The sequence below is a fragment of the Typopeltis vanoorti genome, chromosome 21 (assembly GCF_054136105.1).
Source record: "Typopeltis vanoorti isolate ZY-2024b chromosome 21, IOZ_Tvanoo_1.0, whole genome shotgun sequence".
Taxonomy (NCBI): Eukaryota; Metazoa; Arthropoda; class Arachnida; order Uropygi; family Thelyphonidae; genus Typopeltis; species Typopeltis vanoorti.
In genome coordinates this window covers 78,063,346-78,084,383 of record NC_143569.1, presented here as the reverse complement: position 1 = coordinate 78,084,383, position 21,038 = coordinate 78,063,346, and positions in this window count along the sequence as shown.

The following is a 21,038-nucleotide window of genomic DNA, read 5'->3' as shown; positions in this document are numbered from 1 at the left end:
ATATAAAAGATAATATCAGGAAGATGGCAGTGTTCTAGAGGCTATTGAAGCATAGAAATGGAGAACGAGAGCTGTAAAAGGAATCGGAGATGGTAAAGATGACATGAAAACTGAAATTTTCATATCAGAAAACTGACATGAAAACATTGATATTTTAGATGTCTGGAGTAATTACTGTGAAAGATTTCCAAATGAAACAAGCAGTGACAGCACAGTGGTAGAATATAGTCAAGAAGAATGCAATTAGGAATACATGTATCAATATGGGCATAGAAAAGGTCATTGAAACGTGGAAAGGTAGCTGTAGTAGAAGACGTTCTATTGGAAATGCTCAAATATAATCCAGATGACGAATAGAGCTCTCATAGTAAAATCTATAAAAAGGAAAGTAAAACTGACTGCTTTATTTTCCTTTTTAATAAAACTGAGCAGGTCTGAGCACTCCAGGTAAGATTTATATGAGCATACTTGAGAAAAGTCTAAGAAAAATTGTGGAAGTGAAACTCAGAAAGAACATGCTGGATCCAAGCCAAATGGAGGTTATTAGGATGAGATTTTCACTTTGAGACAAATAGTTGAGAAATCATTGTAATATAACAAGGATCTGTACATTTTGCACTTCTAGAAAAGATATATATGGTAAGGTGGCAAAAGAAAAGCTGTTCAGAATGTTACGATTATATGTGTAAATGTGATATTATATCAAGCAGTAGTCTATATTTGAGTTGTAAGTCATCAGTTAGAACTGAAGGAGGTACAGAAAGATGGTTTAATGGGTGCACATTATTTCCATTGTCATCCATCATCTGTATGGATCATATTATGAAGGAAAGTGTCATTAGGAGTGATGTCAATATTGGAGATATTTAACTCAGCTCTACTTTATACAGATGATATTATACTCCCAAACAAATCCAGTAGAATTCAGCAGAATTCTCTAACTAAATTGAATAACAGTGTAAAAAGTATGTAAATCAGCAGTGAAAAGCTAGACTATGAAATAGGAAGAACACTGAAAACATTAACGGCATCCTGATTGAAGAGCCTATAAAACAAGTAAAAATTACATCTATTTAAGTATAATTTTTAGTAAAGATGGGCAAACTAACTATGGAAATAGACAACAGAATTAGCATAGCTGGTATAATGGGGAGTTAACTGAGTAAATTTATATCGAATAAGAAAAAAATTAGGTTAAAAAAACGTGTTTTTTTCACTAAGATGGAAGGGAAAATACCCAGAGGAAGATGGTCTAAGTAGACCTATACAGTAAGAAGCGTCTTAGATATGGCCAAAACATAAGATTATGTATAATTAGATTACGGGGTGCTTAAGGGTCAAAGCTATATAACTAAGAGGAGACCTCCACATAGCCTATAAAGGAATGCAGAAAACCAACCAGGATTTCTGACCTAATGTCCAATCTTCACATCTCGTAGATACTTAACACCCTGTTGGGTATCTACCTGGATACTGAACGAACAAGGATGAGCTGACAATTTGGGATTTAGCCGACCAAATTGACTTCTTATTGGCTTAAACCAATATAGAAAATGATGGTACAACATGACAAAATTTCATGCCTGCTGGGGCGTTGCCCGGTTAAACAAGGCCCTTGTTCTTTTCACCTGGGAACCAGGGTGAACAGCAAAAAGTCACCTACTGGAACAAATCCTAAAACCCACCATAACTCAACATCACCAGAGTTAAAGATCGGTACTATCAACATAAGAAGTGAATGAATGAAAAAGAAATAGAGCTAGCTGAAGAATTAGATAAGTACAAGATTGACATAATAGGGATGACTGAAACAAAAAAGACAAAAATTGGTGAGATCTTTCTGAGCAATAAATACAAAATGTTATATTCAGGAAATGACAATCAAGAAAAAGAAGGAGTAGCTATAGTATTCAACACAAAATACGAGCTAATCTTCTTGAATGGCAGTCAGTCTCAAGTAGAGTGATGTGGGCAAATATCAGAATGGGAATTGGACAATGAGACTTATTTGTGCCTATGGTCCCACAGAAGGTTTTTTTTTGAAAAAGGAAAAGTTGGTCCTTGTTGGGGATCTAAATAGCAGAGTAGGAAATGATTGTCAGACATACAAAAATATTTTGGGGAAATTTGGAGAAAAGAGCAAAGCTAATAATAATGGAAAATACCTGTTGGATTTCTGCTCAGGACATGGACTAGTTATTACTAACACCATGTTCCAACATAAAAATGTGCACAAAATTTCTTCTCAGGACATGGAATAGTTATTACTAACACCATGTTCCAACATAAAAATGTGCACAAATTCACATGGAGAGAAGAAGCAAGGAATAAGAAAAGTCTCATTGACTATGTTATTGTTGATAGTGATGTTTTCTCCCTGGTGCAGGACACCAGAGTGTACAGAGGATTTGAAATTGGAAGCAATCACTATTTAGTATTGAGCAGGATAAAATTGAATTTCATATTGAAAAGAATAACATGTCAGAAAGTTTTAAAGTGAATAAAAGTTGAGCAGCTCTCAGATGTGAATTGTAGACTAAAATACACAAAGATTATTGAAGAAAAAATGAAAGAGTTTGAGAACAGGAACCAAACCTTGGAGATTCAGTGGGAAGTCTTGAAGAAAACCCTGATTGATTCAGCCAGAGAGGCATATGGTGAGGTTGTCTGCAAGGATAGAAAAATCAGAACTCCATGGTGGACACAGGAAGTTAAAAAGGCAGTGAAGGAAAAGAAGAAAGCATATCAAAAGTTCCTGGCAAATAAGTCAGTTTTTGCTCTTAGAGAATATAGAGACAAATGTAAGAAAGCTAAACACTGTGTAAAACTAGATAAACAAAAGTCATGGGAGGACTTTGGCAAGAACATAGAAAATAAATATCAAGAAGGTGATAAGATATTCTGGAGGTTGTTGAAGAAACTTAGAAATGGAGGAAAGAGTGCTGTAAAATGGGTTAGGGATGATAAAGGTGACATGAAAACAGGAGAAAAAGATATCCTTGAAGTATGGAGTAATTACTTTGAAAAATTGTTAAATGAAACAAGCAGTAATGACAGCACAGTGGTAAAAAACACTCAACAGGCATACAATCAGGAATACATATCCATTCTTGAAGTAGAAAAAGCTATCAAAGGCTTGAAATGAGGAAAGGCAGCAGGAGTAGATGATATTCGACCAGAAATGCTGCAGTATGGTGGTATAAAAGTCTTACAGTGGCTGCACTGCATAGTTCAGAAAGGCTGGACAGAGCGATGAATTCCCGATGATTGGAGTAGAGCTCTAATAGTACCCATATGTAAAAAGGGAAATAAAACTAAATGTGAGAATTACAGAAGTATTTCCCTACTGAGTGTTCCTGGCAAGATCTATGCAAGTATATTTGAGAAACCGCTGAGAAGTATTGTGGAAGAAAAGCTTGGTGAAGAGCAAGCTGGATTCAGGCCAAATAGAGGCTGTCAGGATCAGATCTTCACTTTATGACAAATAGTTGAGAAATCATGGGAATATAACAAAGATCTGTATTTAAGTTTTGTCGATCTGGAAAAGGCATATGACAAGGTGCCAAGAGAGAAGCTATTCAATACGCTACAGTTATATGGTGTCAATGGGGCATAATATCAAGCAATACTTAGTCTTTATTTGAGTAAGTCAGCAGTTAGAATTGAAGGAAGTACAGGAAGATGGTTTAATGTTAAATCTGGTGTGAGACAAGGATGTACATTATCCCCTCTATTATCTCTATTATTCATTATCTATATGGATCACATTATGAAGGAAAGTGGTATTAAACATGATATCAAAATTGGAGATGTTAATGTCAGCTCTTTGCTTTATGCAAACGATGTTGTACTTCTAAATAAATCCGCTACAAGTTTGCAAAATTCCCTTACTAAATTGAATAACTGTTGTAATAGATATGGTATGAAGGTCAGCATTAAAAAGACAAAGACAATGAAAATAGGTATAATTGTTGAAAATGTCAACTGTGTTGTGAACGGGGAACCTGTGGAACAAGTAAAACATTTCAGCTACTTAGGCAAGATTTTTAGTGAAGATGGCAAATTAAATACAGAAATAGACAACAGAATCAACAAAGCTGGTATGGTAGGCAGTCAATTGAATAAATTCAGATGGAATAAGAGAGAAATTAGTCGGAACACTAAATTAGCTGTATACAAGACAGTGTTGAAACCAGTTTTAACTTATGGATCTGAGAGCTGGGTCAGAAGTAAAACACTTGACCAAAGACTAGAGACCGCAGATATGAGAGTCCTGAGAAAGATTAGAGGCATGAACAGATGGCATCAATGGCAATATCATATTAAAAATGAGGATATTAGGAAAGAACTTGTCATTGTCAGCATTCAGGAATGCATTAGCAGAGGTAATCTCAGGTGGTATGGTCACTTAAACAGAATCGGAGTGGAAAGATTAGTAAAACAAGTGTTCTCTGCCGGTTTGGCAAGGAAAAGACCCAGAGGAAGATCAAGATGTAGGTAGATCGATAAAAAATGCCTTAGAAAATAGAAATATAAGATCTGATAATGTCGGAGTCTTGACAGGTAACAGACTGATTTGGAGGAAAATTATAGATAGGAAGTTAGTACTACATGAAAAATTACATCATTACTATCATATCCTGTACACCCCTAGAGGGTATATATCAGGAATTTGATGATGATGATAATTAGATTACGTATAATGGGAAGGGTCACTATCCAGACTGGCTTTGAACATATTGCATTATATTCATATTTGTAAATTTAGGGGACACGAAAACACGTGTTGAAGAGATTTTTTTTATTAATTACTAATAAAATAAAACCTGATGTTTCGACCCCTGTATCGAGGTCATCATCAGAAGAATACAAGTGTATACGGAACCAAGCTACATGCTCATACCCTGTATACTGGTAAACTAAATCTACGTAGTTAGTTAATCCTTTTCCCTAGACTGACCTCTAGTGATAAAAAAAAAATTAAAATAAAAAAATAAAATAAATAAATAAATACAACTACAATAAACTGCTAAAGTCCTAATGTATTAATATTCTTTTGGATAGTTCTGATTGTTATAATATGATTTCTTTCAGTTGCTGGTGAATGTTACAAACACTTCACCAGGTTGTCTTCTTGTGGTGGGATTTTTCTATCTAGTTTAGGTTGTTATACAGGTTGTAGATGGGCCTCCACATTCTTGAAATGGTTAGGCCATCATTTTTGGTTGAGATTTGGGTTGTGTTTGAACATTTCACATGACTCTTTAAATTTTCTCTCAAACCAGGTTTTAGTGCTTTGTAGGGACTTGGTATTTTTCTAATCAGTTCTGTGGTATGTTTGGAGTGCGTGGTCAGAAAGGCCGGTTTTACCAAAATGGAAGTATTTAATGTGTCGTTTGTGTTCGTCTTGTCTGATTGGGATAGTTCGCCCTGTTTCCCCTATGTATGGTATGTTGCATGTGCATTGTATTTTGTATACCCCTGGGTGGGCTAGGTCCCTCTTCCACACCTAGCCCACCCAGGGGTATACAAAATACAATGCACATGCAACATACCATACATAGGGGGAAATAGGGCGAACTATCCCAATCAGACAAGACGAACACAAACGACACATTAAATACTTCCATTTTGGTAAAACCGGCCTTTCTGACCACGCACTCCAAACATACCACAGAACTGATTAGAAAAATACCAAGTCCCTACAAAGCACTAAAACCTGGTTTGAGAGAAAATTTAAAGAGTCATGTGAAATGTTCAAACACAACCCAAATCTCAACCAAAAATAATTGCCTAACCATTTCAAGAATGTGGAGGTCCATCTACAACCTGTATAACAACCTAAACTAGATAGAAAAATTCCACCACAAGAAGACAACCTGGTGAAGTGTTTGTAACATTCACCAGCAACTGAAAGAAATCATATTATAACAATCAGAACTATCCAGAAGAATATTAATACATTAGGACTTTAGCAGTTTATTGTAGTTGTATTTATTTTATTTTTTATTTATTTATTTTTTTTTTTTATCACTAGAGATCAGGCTAGGGAAAAGGATTAACTAACTACGTAGATTTAGTTTACCGGTATACAGGGCATGAGCATGTAGCTTGGTTCCGTATACACTTGTATTCTTCTGATGATGACCTCGATACATTTTTTATTTATTTCGAAACGGCAAGTTTTATTTTATTAGTAATTAATAAAATAATCTGTTCAACAAGTGTGTTTTTGTGTCCCTAAATTTACAAATATGAGTGCTGATCACCGTGTAACCTTAAAAGAAAGAATATTGCATTATATACTTTCAAAAGGATGTGTGCTTTGCATTATGGGATACTAAGGCAATTGATGTGAAGTTATCATCCCTATATACAAGTAGCCTAGTCATGAAAATACTTCACATGCAAACTTTGTTTGCATGCGCATGGATAAATGATTAAATAATAGTATAATTTCATGACAACTTTAATTTAACTTGTAACCAAGTAAAAAAACTTGCTACAATTGGAAGCTTTGTAGCTCAGTGTAAGTGGTGTTTACGCTCCTGTACACTATAAACATGCAGAAAGAGCATCGTGAGTTCGATACTAGTGACTAGAGGAAATTTTTCTAAGCCTTTTCCAACTTGTTCCAAAGTTAATCAGTGTCTGGCATGGACAAACGGGTTTTTTCTCCCTGAAATTTGGGTTTTTTTATCACGTATACTTAAGAAAATTGACCGTAGAACCCATACATTTGCCAGCCTGGTTAGCCGAGTGGTTAGCATATCTGTTCTACTGCCAAAAGGCTGTGGATTCGAATCCCACCATGGGCATGGATGTTTGTGATTGTCTGTGAAAATACTAGTGGTGGTGGTGATGGGTAAATGGCATTGGTGTAGATCAGGAGTGTCAAACTGGCAATCCTCGGGCCGCATGTAGCCCCAAATCAATTTCTTGCAGCCCATGGGGAAAGATACAAAAAAAAGGATGGTTGCTTTTTATAATAAAACAGAAATATCGATTTAAAGATTCGATTTATTCGTTTTCATACGACATTTATAGTTACAATATGGATGCAACGACCTGCTATAATATAATTGCAATAATAAAAATTTATATCGCAATTTCAAAAATGTATCCAGACATTCCAAAACTGTAATCTTTCCGCTGCATTATTCATCAGCAGGTCCTGTGCTCTAAAGCATTGGAAATGAGTGGCATACTCAAGCCTGTGACAAATGCTGTGAACTTCATCCTATCCAGAGGCCTCAATCATTGCACAATTTCTTAAAGACTTGGAGAGTGAATTTAAAGGACTACCTTATTACACAGAGATTCATTGGTATATCTTGTCATAAAGTGTTAAAAAGCTTTTTTTTTTACTTTTAGAGGCGATCAAATTGTTCCTAGAAACTAAAAATCATGATGTTGCATTTCTTAACGATCAGACATGGGTACAAGATCTAGCATTCTTAGTTGATATTACAGGACATTTGAATGATTTAAATGTCAAACTTCAGGGGAAAGATCAGTTAATAATGCACATGTATGATGCACTGGCAAGTTTTAGATGTAAATTGGTTTTGTTTCAAAATCATTTAAAAGACAATATTCTAAATTACTTTTGTATGTGTGAACAGTTGAACAATAAGAATCAAAGTTTTACCTTTTCTCAATATTGTTCCAAAGCCGAAAAGTTTAAAGAAGAACTGGCAATTTAAAGATTTTAAGGAGCAATAAGTTTTCGCTTTTTACAGGTCCATTTTTCTTTAATTTCGAAAAAGCTCCTATTTGTATTCAAATGTAACTTATTGATTTCCAAAATGATTCCATTCTAAAAGAGAAATACCAAGAAGTCAGTGTTTCAAAAATATACACTTATTTAGGTCAAAAATATCCAGAAATAAAAAAGTTTGCTGCAAATATTCTATGATATTTTGGAAGCACCTATTTATGTGAACAATTATTCTCATGTATGAAAGGTAACAAAACAGTCCACAGATCAAGACTAACCAACGTCAATCTTTCTGCCATAATGAAGATCATATGCTCACAATCTTTGAGTCCAAATTTTAGCAAGCTGGTTAACGATAAACATTGTCAGTTGTCGGGAAAAAATAAAATACTACAATAAAATTACTATAATTATATTATGCAAGTATATATATATATATTTATTTTTTTTTATCCCAAAATATAGACATTCCCCCCTCAAAAAAAATATATGTTTTATTTCAACACAAACACGAAAAAATTCTAACTAATAGGAGGCTCTGTAAATTTTTGCGATTATTAATGAGACTTTATACTATTTTAGACTGTATAAATATTTGATTTGTTGAAATATTTTAATTTCAGTTTAATTTTGGTTTAAATGCTATATATTATTATTATTACATCACACCTCCAGGGAGTCCAAAGACTCATCGAGGGAGGGCATCTACTCTACAACTCCTTGTCTCACTACTCCACCAACCTTCATCATATAACACCAACGCCATCTACCGCCAACTACCACCACTAGTACTTTCACAGACAATCGCAAACATCCATGCCTACGGCGGCATTCGAACTCACAGCCTTTTGGCTGGAGGGCAGATATGCTAAGCACTTGGTTAACCATGCATTTGTAAATATTAATATAATAAAAAAATATTCTTTCTTTCTTTTTTTTTGGAGTTGTCATAATCATTATACTATTATTTTGTCTTGTAATGACTTAGAATTAAAGTTTCATTATTAATTTTCCAGTTTATTCTTACTCATTCTTTCATTTCTCTTTGAATCTAATTAGTGCGGCTTTTTTTTTTAGTCGAAAAAAATGTTTGCGGCCTGCTCAAGATACACTTTTATGGCAGATAGCTCGCAGTCCATTGAGTTTGACATTGCTGGTGTAGATGATGGTAGGTGCGGTTCATTGTAGTCAATGGATTGAGGTGGTGGAGGCAGTGAGTTGTAGAGTAGGTGTCCTCCCTCGACTCCTTGGAGGTGTCACGTAATAATAATAATAATAATATGCCTTGCGTTATGGGATACTAAGGCAATTGATGTGACGTCATTAGCCTCTATATACGAATTGCCTTGTAATAAAGTTACTTCATGTATAAACTTTGTTTGCTTACACTTGGATAAAGGATGAAACCAAGAATAAAATTTCTTGGCATCTTTAATTTATAATATAACCAAGTGGAAAAACTTTCACCCCCCCATAAATGGATCATTATTTAAGTTTGAAGCTCTTTATGTATGAATTTAAAGAAATCAAACTTCTTTTGAGAAAAATAAAGAGTTTTGTTAAACATTTAATTATATAAATATTAAATATTGACGATATTTATGAGTATATAATTAAAGAAAGAAAATTGATTAAGTCTAAAATATTATATTTTGTGTAATATATATTTACTAACAGAGGAAGATTTTAATCACATTATAGATAGAATCGCTTCAAATTTGTCCATGAAATGATTTGTTACTATGATAATGGACTACCCGTTGTCAAGTTATAATAACTGCTGATATAGAATTGGCCATTCCATGTGAAAAATTTAATTGGAGACAGAGTTTAAATAATTCTGTTAAATCTGGAGAAAAAAATATTTCTAACGAGAGCAATAACTACTTCTATATGAGTAAATAATAAAACAGTGTCTAGGTTAGTTAGAATATCTAATGAAAAAATGCTTAATAATTTCCTGGTTTCAGGTAAACAAGGAAATTATGGTATATCAAGAGAACAGCATTTTTTTTACTGTTCAACAATAATGCACCCTTTTGGAATTATGGAATTAGGAAAAAATCTTTTTTGATGAAATTTATGTTGATGTTTTTAATTTGTTTAATTTATTAATATTTAATAAGTCAAAAAATGTTTTAATGATTAAAAAAAAAAAGTTGATACTTCTATTACTAAGATGAATTCTCAACTTGGTTATAAATAAACCTTCTGCAGAAAAGGCTCTTTCTAATTCAACAAAATTTGCATAATGGTTTACAGTGCATTAAATAATTGCAGTATTTGAAAGTTCTGTTCCCAATTATCTCAAATAATAGCAATTTTTGCTTCAGATGCTTAACTTCTGAGTCTGACTAGCCTTTTGCCATAGTAATGCAGAACTACACTTTTACATTTTGCACTTTCTTCACTGCAGTCTTAATAAAGAAGGAACTGTTGATATGGCTTTTGAACTGAAGGTTGTAATTTTTAAGGAAAACTTGAATGAGTGGGACGTTTGAAAACACAGAGATAGATTGAATGAAAAAGAGATCAGAAATTGGTTTGGTTTTCTTGGAAAGCAAAGTAATCTAATGTGAACAAATATTAAAAAGTTGTTCATGTTCTTGGGCTTGAGGGAAAGTGGAGGAATGATGGCAGCCAGTGCAGCAGAACAGTGTCTGAAAATGCCTATAGTAGTAGAAGAAGAAAAGAAACACAAGGTGAAAACAAAATGTCTATGATAAAGTGACTAGAAAGAGGTTTGCAAATTAATCAGATCCTTTCCTTCTGCAGAGCAAGCATTTTTAGAGAGATTTTTGCTGCACCACCACCACCACCCCATCTCAACAGTATGGTATCCTCAAAACACTTATACGCAGAACCAGGGCTATTTGTTCACATGACAGTCATTGAAGCTTAGGTACCTTTGCAACACTTTTAGCAAATTTCTACAACCCAACTTGCTACAAATTTCTATAGAATACTACATCCAAAAATATAAGATCGTGCAAAACCATTCCCATCTCTTATATTCAGGGTGCATTAGAAAAGACAGCTAAAGTGCCCTGCAAATATGCCACTTTGAAACCACTCATTCAGCCAGCTATCTTCATCTGTTCTAAAGATTAGTTTCATCCTTTTGCATATTCTGGAGTGTATAAAGTTCCTTGTGCCTGCAGTTTAGCTTACTTTGGACAGACTGATAAATCACTAAACATCCTTCTTTAAGAACAAAAATTTCATCTGCAATCATCTGTACGACAAGTCGAGACTGGCAGACCACATTCTGGCCACTCCATTTAGGATTAAATGGAATAAGATATTGGTATTACATAGAAGTTGCTTTAGATCTGAGAGATTATTTTTAGAATCAGCAATAACTATTATTGCACAGGCACCTCCATGGAGTCGTGAGACCCAAACTATCAACACAATATCTATCATACCCATCTCTTTGAAACTGTTAATGGACACAGCACTTACAACTGACTCAGGCAACACATTCCATTCATTCTCCAAGCAAAAAAATCTAGTCCTCATGCCTTGCTAACTACACTCTTATCCAACTTCCAGGGATGACCTCTTATTCTGCTACCTCTAGCCAAGTGTTGAAACATTTCCCCTTCATCAATCCTATAAAAGCCTTTAAGTAACTTAAATGTTTCTATCATATCCCCCCCCTTTTTTTTGCCTATCAACCGACTTTTGTATTCCACGAACCCTCAATCTATCCTTTTTATGGAGCATTCCACAGACCACTTGCCCACTCGTCTATGGATCCCCTCCACCACTTCCTCATCCTCAAGAAACCTAGGTGACCTGAGCAATCTAATCCAAGTGTGGTCGTATCAAGGCTTTATAGCAGTGATTCTCAACCTATGGGACATGCCCCTTTTTTGAGGGGTGGGGGGCAGAAAATACCTGAGGAGGGGGGGGAGGCTAAGAAAGTGGGAAATCAATGGAAAAACTACTTTATTGAAACAAAAGTATTTCATGAAACTATTTATTGACACAAAAACAATATAAAAACATAAAATACACTGAAAATAAAATAAATGTATAAAATCCACTGTATTGAATAAACTAGTTATGCTTATGGGAACATATTAGTATTGCAAAATATGAGCAACTAATTAAAACTAAACAATAACAATGAATTTGTTTATTGAAACAAAAGTATTTCATGAAACTATTTATTGACACAAAAACAATATAAAAACATAAAATACACTGAAAATAAAATAAATGTATAAAATCCACTGTATTGAATAAACTAGTTATGCTTATGGGAACATATTAGTATTGCAAAATATGAGCAACTAATTAAAACTAAACAATAACAATGAATCTAAAAATTAATGGCTTCCTTGGGCCTGTGTTGTGGAGCAAAGCTTTTCATATGATGGTGATACATTGGAATTTGACACTCTTAGTTTTCTTTCTATATTTAACTGAGATCTATATTTTGTTTTTAAGGCAGCCACTGCAGAAAACCCAATTTCACAAAGATAAGATGTTGGAAATGGCAAACGTGCACGAAAAGCTCTTGACTTCAGTGCAGAAAATTCATCAACACCAGTCCAAAATTCAAACAGCAATTTAGGTGCAAATTGTCTTTTGATTTTGTCGCTTGACGTCCTCTTCTTCCATTGAGAAACCTTCAGGAGTAATTTGAAATGGGTTTCTAACCCACTTGTACATTGCCATAATGTTGTCGTCGGTTATAAATTAGTTTCTAAAAGTCTTCATCAACATTGTTAAATGACTTTTAATAGTTGCAAATAAAACTTTGATGTGTTGCTCTTCTGCCTTGTAGGTTTTGATAAATTCATCCACATTTGCAAACATTTCTAATTTTTGTTGCTTTACCTTTTTGTTCCATAACTCTAGTTTTTTACAAAAAAGCATTAACTTTGTCACTCATCTCTAAGATATGTGTATTTTTTTCCTTGGAGTTGCAGGTTTAATATATTTAGTTTCTCGAATATGTCCACCAAGTAGCTCAATTTCATTACAAATAAGTGGTCTCTAAACTTCTCTGTGTCTTCGTGAATTTCCTCTTCCAAGAAGATTGCTATTTCGTCTCTTAATTCATAAACACATTGTAAACATTTTCCCTGTGATAACCATCTTGTCTTGCAGTAAAATAGTAACGCTGAATGTTCTGCTCCAGCCATGTCTTTGCAAAGTTCAGAAAACTATCTTGATTTTAAGAGTCTCATTTTTATATAATTCACCACGATTATAGCTATTGTTAATACAATGTTTAGACCAGGACTCATTTTCTTTGCAGCAAGAGCTTCTCTATGAATCATGCAATGTGTCCAAATACATTGTGGGGATTTTTCCCTCACAAGGGCTTGTAAACTTTTAAACCTTCCAGACATAACCCAAGCACCCTCGATGCAAATTCCAACACGATTTTTCCACTGTATATTTGCCTTGCATATAAAATTGTCCAATAATATGAGCCACAATTCAGGTGCTGTGGCTCTTCTTTCTATTGGTTTACAAAACAATAACTCTTCAACTGCTGATAATCCATCACAAAATCGAACATAAGCAATTAAATGACACTCCTTGTTGCTATCTGTTGTCTCATGAAACTAAATTGAAAATAATTGGTCACAAAGCTTCCACAAAAGTTGTTGCTTACATACCACCAATTCACCAATCAACAGTATCATTTGATACGTTGATTGGTGAGTTGGTGGTATGCAAGTAGTAGAACTGTAGTTGTTTAGTAAAACATTCTTCAAGCATAGTTTCCACAATATCAATCGCAGCTAGCAGAATTAGGTCTTCTCCGATAGTGTGGGGCTTTTTGCACCTGGCATATTTTATATGCAACTTTGTAAGAAGGCTAGTAAAGCCTTTTTCATGCCAGATTACTAGTCTGTATGAAAAAGGCTAGTAAAGCCTTTTTCATACAGACAAAGCTTTTTTAATGCTAGATTTTTGCTTTTCAAAACGTTTCAGTTTTACAGCAAAGACCTCTCGAGATTTGTTAACATACTCCTTATGAAGTGTTTCTAAATGTTTTAAGTTTATTTAAATTAAGGGGATATTAAATCCCACATTGTTTTAAAACCGAATAAGAAACTCAAAGATCGGAATCAAAGAGTTTCATGCCGAATATAAGTAACTATAAACTAGTCGCCAATACGTTTATAGTTACTATATTCGTCATGAAACTCTGATTCCGATCTTTGAGTTTCTTATTCGGTTTTAAAACAATGTGGGATTTAATATCCCCTTAATTTAAATAATGTTTTACATCGCCGAAATGAAGCCTATTGGCTCTTTACTTTAAATAATTTATGGGTGCACCTTTTTGACAACTCGTATAGCAGAGTATATAAGTTCTTTTCTCTATACCCTTAGTATTATACTTTGGTCTAGCTACTCACTGATGAGATCTCAATAAAGATCGAAACCGGTCTGGGTAGTGACCTCCCACCATAATGTATAACATCATACATCTCCTAAGAGATGGGTTTTACATTATGGAAAATACTAAGAATAGCGATCAGAACTTTTTCCACCTTTGCAACGAGTTGCCCTAGTTTGTACTATGTACTTGAACCATGTGCTTTAGCTTACGCTAGTAGTCACTGATACGTTTATAGTTACTATATTCGGCATGAAACTCTTTGATTCCAATCTTTGAGTTTCTTATTCGGTTTTAAAACAATGTGGGATTTAATATCCCTTTAATTTAAATAATGTTTTACATCACCGAAATGAAGTCTATTGGCTCTTTACTTTAAATAATGTCTTAAGTTTATTTGATTTTATGCTAACAGCTGCCAAAATTGTTGAACTAACAGTGGTCTTTCTTCATCATTTACTTCAGTCTTTGTAAAATCAAAATCTAAATATTCTTCTGCATATTTTCTTGATTTTAATTTCAGAGTGATCCTGAATTTGTTGATCGATGCTCCACAGTTGTCAGATGGCCGCGTACATCTAGTTAAAAATTTATCCATTTTTCTATACTAGAAATGGTTGTTTTTATACCATGTATCACAGTCGTTGCGAAAAGGAGTAAAATAGCACTGACCATCGACTTCTCACTGTTGCAGTGTTACTGCCATCTTGCCATTTCAAGACTTATTTATACTCACAGAAACATTTCCAGAACATTCGAGACTTCCTGTGATGAAATTGAGAATGTTTCCGAAAGGCTCATATGATTCAACGGTCTGTGCAGTGATGCTAGATCTATACAATTTTTAAAGGATTTGATGACGTATTTACATTTGTATGAATATTTAAAATTTTTAATTAATTCTTAGTTGTTGTTTTTTTTTGCTAGCTTTTATGGGTTTTGTCCGTGTCTCAACACAAGAATTGCAAGGGGGAAGGTGGGGGGCACCAAAAACTAATATTTAAAAATGGGGCACACGTGAAAGGCTGAGAAACACTACTTTATAGAGAGGAATGATAACTCCCTTATCTCTGCTTGTTAGTTTTTCAATAACTGAGTAATCCTGTGAGCTACCCTGGATATTTTAGCAATATGCTCTTTAAACTTCAATTCTCCATTTACTGCTGTCTCCAAATCCCTGGTTTCAGTTTCCTGGAGTTCAGATCCCTCAATGTGGTGCACAGCTTGTCAGTGGCGCACCCAGAGAGGGGGGGGCCAAGAGGCCCGGGCACCCCCCAAAGAAAAGGAAAAAACACTAGAAAAATTTCCAAAAATCTTTTCCTAATTAAAATTAATTTTTTTTATTTATGTTGTGTGCTACTTATGAATTAGCGATCACTGCTGATGCTCAGTTATAGAGTGTATGCGATGTGTAGTGTGTATTTGCAAAACGTCTACTCAACTCGCCCCCCCCCCCCCAAAAGTTAAATCCTGAGCGCTTGGCCCCCTCCAAGATTAAATCCTGAGTGCGCCACTGCAGCTTGTAATCTCAGTTTCCTGGAGTTCAGATCCCTCAATGTGGTACACAGCTTGTAATCCTCCAAAATGCACAACCTCACACTTTTCCACATTAAATTAACATCCATTATGTTTTGTGCATACTTTTTCCCAAAGAAAAGGAAAAAACACTAGAAAAATTTCCAAAAATCTTTTCCTAATTAAAATTAATTTTTTTTATTTATGTTGTGTGCTACTTATGAATTAGCGATCACTGCTGATGCTCAGTTATAGAGCGTATGCGATGTGTAGTGTGTATTTGCAAAACGTCTACTCAACTCGCCCCCCCCCCCCCAAAGGTTAAATCCTGAGTGCTTGGCCCCCTCCAAGATTAAATCCTGAGTGTGCCACTGCAGCTTGTAATCTCAGTTTCCTGGAGTTCAGATCCCTCAATGTGGTACACAGCTTGTAATCCTCCAAAATGCATAACCTCACACTTTTCCACATTAAATTAACATCCATTATGTTTTGTGCATACTGTCAGCCATTTCAAAACATCCTGCAAGCTCTCTAAATCACCTTGATTAAGTATTATTCTACCCAACTTTGCATCATCAGCAAACAATTGAATATTTCCCTTCTAATTATTTCCTATATCATTTGTGTACAAATTAAACAGCAGTGGTCCAAGCACATAAGCCTGTGGCACACTACTAGTCACCTGTCCTCTCCTGGATTCTATTTCTCCATATACTACTTTTTGGTATCTGTCCATCAGCCACCCATTTATCCATATCACCAGTTTCATATCCATCCCCATTTGTTGTAGTTTGCATAATAGAGTTCCATGTGCTTTCTTTTCAAATGCCTTTGCAAAATCCAGCAATATCACGTTGTAGCAATTCCCTGTATCCAAACACTCCCCCAACCTCAACAAATATGACTACATTAATCTGAATTGTTTCTGCAGTCTGCAGAGATGTAGTTGAGTGTTTGTCATAGTTGTAATTTTTTTGATCTGAAGATGCCGGATAGAAAAACCAGTAAAATATTAGCAAGTTCAATAAATTAATTTTTATTTTTTATTTTGTGTATTTTATACCATGAAGCGCAATTATTAATTTCATATATATTGTGAAACAATAATAATATAAAGGTGGCCAAGAATTAATGTAAATTATTTACTTCACATGTGAGCAACATTAGGGCTTACTCTTGTTGATATCACAGCAGTAGTAGGTATACCATCAATAAATCATTTAGAGAGGAGGGATTAATTTATGACTCCATCATGCTGATTGGGATCATTTGACTAAACCTGCACATTCACATGACGAAGTGCTTGTTGATATAACAGCTACAATTTCTAGCAGGTTTTAACACCCCAACTGGCTAAGATGTCTATAGGCAGCCAGCATATGATTCTGGATGCATATAGACTGGATATGATTCTGTAACATCTATTCAATAACATGGATAAGAAGTGCAATTTAGTCTCACTATTTCATCCACCATGGCCAGTAGAGAGGTTAAGAGAAATGAAAACCTGTCCTTATTACTCACTGTTCATTCAGAGATTTTGTGTGTTTAAATAATTTCTATACAATAGTGAACCCATACCACTCCACAAATTTATTGGAACTGTTTCATTTAACCAAAATCTTAATTTCTCATCATCAAATTCCTGATATGTACTCTCAAGAGATGTACAAGATATTATGATAGCACTACATGAAAAATTTACATTATTAATTTACTGTTTGGTCTTCCTCTGGGTCTTTTTCAGCTGTCCTGTCAAAACACACACACACACACGTTTTGATAAGTGTTTTTTTTTTCTTTCTCAATTTTTATCTTCCATAAATCTTCCAGATCTTCAGGCTAGATAAATATATCAACCAAGATAGCTTTAGCAGTTTCTGATTGTATTCACCTGATAATTTTATTGAATATATTATTCCTTCATCTACAGTGTTTGTTTGTTTGTTTTTTTTTCATTTGATCTGAATAGCTGTCTGCAAGCATTACCTGAATACTATTGCATTCATCCAGATTATTTACATGACAAAATTTCCACTCAAAATGTTGTAGAGTTTCTCTCAGGTATTGGAGAGATTACAACAGGGTACTATCCATATTTTGTTAGCCTAAGTAGCTTTTGAAAAATCAGTGATATTTACTTCAGTAAAGTCAGTGCTTGCCTGGTTGGCCGAGTGGTTAGCGTATCCGCTCTCCAGCCAAAAGGCTGTGGGTTTGAATCTCACCATGGGCATGGATGTTTGTGATTGTCTGTGAAAATACTGGTGATGGTAGGTGGTAGATGACGTTGGCGTAAATTACAATTGTAGTTGAAGAATTGGATGGAGACAGAATTGTAGAGTAGGTGCCCTTCCTCGATGAGTTTTTGGACTCCTTGGAGGTGTCACGTAATAATAATAATAATAAGGTAAAAAAAAAAATTAGAAAATGAATTCTCATTGTTTCATTTTCTTTAACAAGTATAATCAGTGTCCCCATTCTTTTAGATACTTACTTCACAGAATGCAGATACTCGCATTGGTAAGATGTCTTGCAGAAAGGGTGGATTTTTGTTTGTAACATGGCTGATACCTTCCAATTGTTTCTTTTTTTTTTTTTGGCAAATGCTGGTAAAAGGTGTACATATATTTTTTCATCACCATTTCAATTGACACGATTTCAGCTATAAAAAAAAATGTCTTTAATGGAATTCAAAACAACCAGGTTCAAATTACGTGCAACAGTGTTGACATAAGATCTCATGTCACTAATTTTGCCACTAGGCCATTGTTTTTAGTCAGTATTTTACATGCTCCATTTGTTATAGTATCTGCTAACCAATTACCATTATTCCATGGGAAGAAAACTGAAAAGTTATTCATTTCACTCTGTAATGTATCAAAAGTACCCTGGCACTGTTGTGTTTTGGAGAGGAATTTTGGAAATAAATGTCCCTTCAGTTTCCAGATTTTATCTATATAATGGACCACTGCCTCATTTTAAATATAGTCGAGTCTCCATATTTGCAGTACTTGTGTTAGCATGTCCCTCAAAATTCCATACTCTCTCCCAAGTAGCCACAGATGTTTACTACATATGTCTAAACAATTATGCAACCATTTACAATTAATGGAAAAATATTTAAATGGCTTTGTGTTTTACAATAATGAGTAACATTTTAGACCCATGTTTCAAAATATTCTATCAAAATTTTATTGCATAGAACAAGGCATGAGCTTCATTGCACAAATAATGTTGGTGTCATGTTCATTGAAGTCCACAAGGCATTTGGTATCAATGTCTGTGCTAGGTCTTCGATGTTGAACTTCTCTTAGTGTGGTTCATCCTCAGAATTGAAACAAATAAGCTCCTTGAATTCATCTGTTAGTGCTGTGGCATATCCATCAGTTAAATCATTGATATCCTCCTCTAAGTCAATGAAACCCACACACCTTTATTCTCCTGGCCAACTCTTTTATTTCTGCAATGGTTTCCTTGAACTATTTTTCTGGACTGAAGTCATACACAATCCTAGGCCATATGTCCTTCCAACAGGCTTGTCCTTGATGTATGACATTTTTTTTTTATTATTATTATTAAGAGGAGACTGTCATCTATGGAGAAGATCTTCCAAAACAATAATGTTGAGGTTATCATCACTATCTATGGCCTCAATGATTTGGTCCATACACCACCTTATGTAGTTGGCCTTAAAGACCTTGATTACCCCAAGCCAAGTGGCTGAATAAGGGAGGTAGTGTTAGGGGAAAAGAAAGACCACCTCCGTGTCTTCATTTCCAGTCTTGTGTATCACTTGTCCTAGGGCATTGTCCAGCATGAAAAGGACTTTAAATGGAAGCCAATTTTTTTAATTATTCGTGACAACTCCAAGGAGTCCGAAGACTCATAACGGGAGGACACCCAATACACATCTGTCTCCACCACTACACTGAATCTCTACTACCAATCATCTCCATCAACGCCATCTACTGCCCACCATCACGACTAGTATTTTTGTCTGTAAATTCCATGTATTCTGAAGGACCAATTTGTCTGTATGCAGGATGAAAACCCGATTTTCCGGGAGAAAAAACCCTGCTACCTCCGTGTGAGATCGGCTAACTCACCTTCGATTGAAAAAGTCCACATAAAGATTCCTCCCGTCACGATGAGAATCGAACTCAGGCCTATTCCAATCAATGGGCACAATGTACTGTCATTCTTCCAATTACGCTCTGGAGGCGCTTTTCTTCCAAGTATTCCTTGATTTCAGAGATTAAGCAGTGGTGGAACCAGTTCAAGATGTTCTTTGTCAACCAAGCTTTTATGCTCCACATCCAGTGCACAGGCAGTGTATTCTTGTTGCATTCTATAAGGATTCTGTGCACAGCAAATTATGCCAGTCTTTGTCATGTCATATGGCCTACTGCAAACTAGCAGTGTAACCCGATCTCATGCCACCTTGAATCCTAGGACCTAATCAATAATCCATGTTCAACATCTATATGGGTACATTGAGGCATCTCTTTGAGAATAATGCCAGAAAAACTGTTCAGGTTGATATTCCTTCTCAATAAGCTTCTTCAGTTGTACAGGGTAGACCTTTGCAGCCTTGTGAACTGCTGAAGCAGATTCATCAATAATCTTTATATTATAGAGTGAATAATGTTATTTGAATTTCTACAACAAACCTTTCCTAGCAAAGCTGTTTCTGCAGTGCTGCTACTGGGAAAGGGGTTTGCTGCTTAAATCTGCTGTAAAGAATGAGGGCTTAGCTGAAAATATACCAATACTCAGAAGCAAGTTTTTCATGAGCTTGTCTCTGATCCAAATGAAGTGCATTCTCCATTTTTAACATCACCTTATCACTTACATAACCTTTGTATTTACAACGGTAAGAATTTTACCAGTTTTCATTGTCCCTCTGATCTCAATTCCTTTCCTTACATATTGTACAGTACTTTAGTTGATACTAAAAATGCGATCTAAGGCAGTGTATGTGAGCCCTTTTCTACATGAAAAAGGGCTCAAATAATTAATCCATATTTTCTTTTGTCCTTTTAGGTTTGTATGTCACTAGATTCACTTCGTAGGGAACTCATGGGTACTCACATAGGCAACCTAATATTTTAAGTACAATTAACCTAACACATACAAACACTCAACGGTTACAAGCTACGCTCCAGATTCGTACACCTTCCACCCACTTATGGAAGGCGTGCGATTTCGCGCCAATGGTAAAATAAATATCCTGCAAATATGAAGATCTTGTTTCACCATCCAATGCCTGTGTAGCTCAGTGGATGGGGCGTTTGCATACCACGGCGCTTGGTCACACGAAGGAAGACTTGGTTTCGAGTCTAGTCGGCGACTAGAGGAAATTTTTCTAAGCCTTTTTTTCGGCCGGTTCCCGAGTTAGTCGATCTCTTGCACAGGCAAGCGGGTTTTTCG